General features: G+C 50.2%; 1 pseudogene; it reads right to left on the minus strand.

The window, feature by feature from the left end:
• Nucleotides 1-1523: 1523 nt before the first annotated feature.
• LOC130384347 (stanniocalcin-like) overlaps nucleotides 1524-6221 on the minus strand; it is a 15804-nt pseudogene continuing 11106 nt past the window's right edge.

Consider the following 6221-nt stretch of genomic DNA (forward strand, 5'->3'; position numbering starts at 1 on the left):
TTAGACTACCAGGGCCCTTGTGTGATTGTGTTGTGTCTACATCATGCTAGCTATGACCGAATGCATTTGGGTTGTATTATTGAACACCGATTTACATCTTGGCACAGAAAATACAATACAATTATTAAGGTCCAAGATGTCATTTTGCACCAGTATTTGTTTGAGCTATGGTTTGTTTTGGGGGTGGCCTCCCTGCAACTTATGGAGATAACTGACATGAATGGCCAACCTGACGCCCTATGTCCAGCACAGAGTCATGACGCACGTCCTGTTCAGCCACAACTTAGTGTCCACTAACCTCTTTAACATTGAGCTCATGTCCTCACATGGAGCTGTGATATAACTGCATCTTTAAATGTCTATCATTGAAATAAGTAAAAATAAAAAAATAACTATAATGCCACAAAAGAAACCCAAAAAATATTAAATAATATTGTAGGAAAATAAATATCAATATCATTCCAACAAGGCTTTTAAATAGTCATTCTCATCGTTTTCCCCCACTGGAGAACAGTGTGTAGGACGGACACCCTCATCATCAAACCAGTTACAGGATCCAGCAACATGGTCCCTTGTGTAGCGTAGAGCGCTGCAGTCTTCTGCAGTCTGCAGGGTCTGGAGGCGACACATGCAAGACAGCTTTTTTCTGAAGGAGAGATGGCAGTCCATGTCCTTGAAGAAAGATCTGAGATGTGTTTCCCTCAAGGATCATGGAGTTCATCCGGCCCTCAGAAAACAAGAACTGTTGTGCGATGGCTCTACACTATTTTGGTATCTCAGGAATAGCATTTAGGGCAGTTGGTCGGTTATTTGGTCAGTTTTTAAGGTAACCTTTCATAGATTATGGTGAACCCCCACACCCCACTCCATCACTACCAACCTCCCTCCTCAGAGCGATGTCCCCAGAGGGCTGGAGCTGTCGGGGAGGACTTAGTGCCGAGGATACGAGGCGAGATGGCAGAAGATGAAGCTCATTTTCCAGAGCACATGCACACTATTTGGTGGTTCATCAGAAACATCCAAAACACGGACACAATGCTCTTCTGGGACACACTTTTTTGGATGAACAGACGCATGATGGCATGGTCTCTGTGTGTGTGTGTGTATGTGTGTGCTTTTCAAACCATGGACCCATGGTGCAGTAGAGGTGTGAACCAGTAGGGCTGCTTTGTGCTTAGTCCCACGAGACCTCTGCTGGGGTTTCTCTCTGAGCGGCCGGGAGGGGAGGAACAGGAAACAGGACTGTTTTGCTAGACGTAAAAACAGCCACAGGATCCATAATGGCGGCGTTGAAAAGGTTGTAGCGAACAGTCAATGGCGCCTAAAGCGTAAAGGATAGATAAACAACAACAACAATCTAACTTCCATATCGACGTGAACAGCTTAAGGTGAGTTTCGTAGAGGTACATATTTCTTTTGACGTCCGGTCCAGCGGGAGGGGGATGGAGTCGGTCGTCTGTGCTCTTCGTCGTGATCTGACTCTTCATCGGAGGCGTTCTCCCGGCGCGGCGAGGGGGACGCGGTTAGGAGCCGTCGGTGACCGAGCGCTTCCCGATGTGCCCGGCGCCGGAATCCCTGCTCCGCAGGCTGGGGGGCACCTTATACATGTGGGGCCCCTGGGCCCAGCGCCAGCCCCCGCGGCCCTCCACCCCGGTGGGCACAGCGGCGGCGGAGACGGAGACGGAGGCGGTGGCGGCGCTGGTGGACGGGCAGGCCTTGCTCTGCAGCAGCTGCACCAGGGTCATCTCTGGGCCCAGCCGGGACACCATGCTGGCCCGCACACGGCCCACCGTGTCCTCGTCACACTCCATCAGGCTCTGGAGCAGCCGGCCATAGAACCTGCCACACACACACACACACACACCACCACACACACACACACACCACACACACACCACACACACACACACACCACACACACACACACACACCACACACACACACACACACACACAAACATGTGCACGCACGCACGCACACACACACCACACACCACACACACACACATTCACATGCACATACACACACCCATGCATGCACACGCATGCACATACATACGCACGCACACAAGCACGCATACACACACGCAAGCATGCACACACACACACACACACACACACACAAAACACTTTGTTTATTTTACTTATATGAGACAATCTGTTTTGTCATCATGAGCAAGTTGCTCACGCCTCAACTAATTGGATAATTAGATTAACAGACTAAGTCGATTGTCACATTCTCCTCCCGTCATTACTTCTGCATAGTTTCCGTGCGCTCTGACGTGGTCAACATGTGACGCCACTCATTTTTGTTTCTATGAGCACGGTGTCCCCCACCCAACCTGCTGAAATGCCGCCAGACAGCATTTCATTTTTTCAGACATGGAAGACACCGTTCAGCCTCACAGGTGGAGCCTCACTGAAACAACGCCAGCTTTCAAACACCTGAAACGCTGGAGCAGGATGATGACACGCGACAGCAGCTTGGACTGTAACTCAGAGAGTCTAAGGAGCATGAACTGCATCACATCCTCCAGCCGAGTGTACTGAGGATGTGGGACTGGCAGGATAGTGTACGGTAGTGGAGCGGGTATAGGGACTCACTTCTGAAAGGTTCCAGGTTCGATCCCCCATTCCTGCAGCCTTACTTGGGCCAATCATGAGCAAGTTGCCTCACCCCTACATGCTCATTGTGCCATGAATCTTTATTCACCCCAAGAGTCTAAACAATGTTAATATCAGATGTGCACCATTGTGTTATAAGGGGCTCTGTAAGAATCAGGAAGCCCTTCTCCTGGTTGACCTCCTGGGAAAGTAGGAGCAGCCTACTGGCTCCCGCAGGGAGAGCGCTGAGGAAACGGACCCCCTCTGATTGCACTAATAATACCAACCCACTACACAGTGCTATGAACGGGCTAAAATCAGCTCTTTATGTACTAGGGCCCTTGGGACGTTGGCATCACTTCCTTCCTTTTCCCGGCAAAAGGGTCCCAGTTCCAGTATAATAGGAACCAGCCCACAGGACTGCACATTGGGACAGCCTCATCTTTATGTTAAAGTACAAGGTGTTCACATGCTGCCAGTTTAAAGCGATTCATGTGGCTAGCACTGCTGCCTTTGTTTGTATTTTGTTTAGGTTGGTTTCCCCTGGGTGCGTGGGTTTCGTACTACAACAGAATACATCTATGTTAGATGAATGTTCAAAGGCACTATGCAGTAGACCTGGAGTCTGTCCACGGTCACTGGTGGCTGCTAGTGATGGTTAGATGCTCCTAGTGATGCTAGTGATGGTTAGATGTTCCTAGTGATGCTAGTGATGGTTAAATGCTCCTAGTGCTGCTAGTGATGGTTAAATGCTCCTAGTGCTGCTAGTGATGGTTAAATGCTCCTAGTGCTGCTAGTGATGGTTAAATGCTCCTAGTGCTGCTAGTGATGGTTAAATGCTCCTAGTGCTGCTAGTGATGGTTAAATGCTCCTAGTGCTGCTAGTGATGGTTGAATGCGGGAGCTGACCTGTTGGGGAAATGGCTGGGCAGCTGGGCCACCTCTCCGATGGCGTCAGGGTTGGTGCGGGCCACGGTGCACAGGTCCAGCTTGCTGTAGCACTCCTCCTGCACCTCCGAGATCATCCTCTGGAAGGTGGAGCAGCGGCGGAGGGTGGAGAAGGCCTTGGAGGTGATGCCGTTAGCAATGCACTTCAGACTCTCCTTCACAAAGGCTTTACCCTGAAAACAAGGGCCGTACGGACTGTTAGCATTAACATGAAGGTCAAAGCCTTACCCTGTTAGAATTAACATCACGGTCAAAGCCTAACCCTGTTGACGTTAACATTCAGGTTAAAGCTTTAAACCTGTTAACGTTACCATGACGGTCCGAGCTTTCCCCATAACATTAACATTAAAGCTTTACCCTGTTAGCATTAACATGAAGGTCAAACCTTTACCCTGTAAGCATTAACATTAAGGTCCAAGCTTTACTCTGTTAGAATTACCATTAACGCAGATGTTGGGGGTGGGGGGGGGGGGTTTCATACTGTTGTATACCCCATGTATAACGGCATTCATCCACACCATATAACCCATTCATCCACACTGTCCTGTCCCCAGAGACCTCAGAAGGATGAACACATGAGGGGTGAGCGCCAGGAGTACCTGCGTGTCGAGCTTGGCGGCGCTGTACAGGAAGGCCCTGCAGATGTGGTGCATGCCGTCCGTGTCGCAGGTGGAGTTCTCCAGGCAGGCGAAGGCCCCGCAGCCCACCGAAGGGCGCCGCTGAGGCACCGCGCCACGTCGGCTGTGGAGGGAGACGGACGTCAGCTCGCCGGCCAATAAAACAGAGAGGACCGTCAGCCCACCGGCCAATCAGAGACAGCCCGACAGCTCACCGGCAAATCAGAGACAGACCGACAGCCCACCGGCCAATCAGAGACAGCCCGAAAGCTCACCGGCAAATCAGAGACAGACCGACAGCCCACCGGCCAATCAAACAGAGACATACCGACAGCCCACCGGCCAATCAGAAACAGACCGTCAGCTCATTGGCCAATCAGAGACAGACCTTCAGCTACATCGTTAGGCTTGTTAACATCGGCGAACAATGAGGTGACCAAGTAAAGATTATTGTGGTTCCTTTGGGCTCTGTGATGGTATGTGGGCTCTTTAAAACTTTAAAATAAGTGGGTCACACACACACATATGCAAGCACACACAAAGGCCAAACTCACTTACGCACACATAAGCACATGCAAACACACAGAGACACTAACAAGCACATGCACACACACACAAACACACACACACACACACACACACACACACACACACACACACACACACACACACACACACACACACACACACACACACACACACACAAAAGCATTCACGGAGGCACACACACACACACACACACACACACACACACACACGCACACACACACGAGCCTGCACGGAGGCCAATACAATCACCCACACACAAGCACATGCCCATTCACACACACACACACACACACACACACAAACACACACACACACACACACCACACACACACACACACACACACACACCACACCACACACACACACACACACACACACAACACACACCACACACAACACACACACACACACACACAACAAACTGCAGCTTTGGTCAAACACTCATAAGATAAAGAAATAGGGCCACAGACCAATACTGCATAAACATTGTGGGTGCACCAAATATGAACGGTAATACTGCACTCTAGAGTCAGAAACACACACCACGACCCCCCCACCCTCCTGTCTCTCTACCATTCTCTCTTTTACTCTCTATCTACTTTCTCAAGGATGAGGATTTTTTCTAATAGTTTGGTAATGACCTTTGTATCACCATTCTTAATTGTAAACTGATATTAGATTAAAACAACCAAAGGCTCCCACCCACACAAACGCGCACACACACACACACACACACACACACACACACACCACAAACACACCACACACACACACACACACACACACACACACACACACACACACACAACACACACACACACACACGCACACTTTACAAACGGAAAGGCATAGTACGCCACGTGCGTGAGGCGCACACACGCCCTCTCCGGTGTCACGCGGAGGAAGCTGGACTGCGACCCGTCTCCATCCTGCGCCTCTCTTTGAAAAGTCATGCTTGCCAAATGAAAAGAAGAGTGAGCTGAGTTTCCCTAATGCGAACTGTTAACGGGTGACTATAAAATACCCTACGGTCAAATCACCGCCTCGGGGACCCAAAACTGATAACCGTCTTCTACCGGAGACGAGGCTCGGATTGGTGTTCAGCTGCGTCGTCCGTGATGCCGTTGTGACCAGAGAGCAATTAGCGCCACTTGAAGGTACATGGATGATTCGAAACGCGTTACTGTCTTAAAGCGAAAAAGAAGGCTACTTAAGTGCTCTAAAATCCTCCTAGATGGAGGGGGACCTCTGCAGTGGAAGGCGACCACCGGCATCCAGCCTCAGCATGACACAGCCTGCTGCACGCACACAAGTGTCAGCGAGATGCTCATGCTACTCATCTGTTGCCGGTTCACTACAGCCTACCGGCATCCCCGTGGATCACGGAAACACTACGGTACCGAGACCAGGCGATCTGCTGCAAAAGCCACATATATGCAGACTGTGCACTGAGTCAACATAAGGTAGGAACGGGATTTAGTATGAATGTTCATAAAGAGAGAGAG

This window comes from Gadus chalcogrammus, chromosome 6 (genome assembly GCF_026213295.1).
Source record: "Gadus chalcogrammus isolate NIFS_2021 chromosome 6, NIFS_Gcha_1.0, whole genome shotgun sequence".
Taxonomy (NCBI): Eukaryota; Metazoa; Chordata; class Actinopteri; order Gadiformes; family Gadidae; genus Gadus; species Gadus chalcogrammus.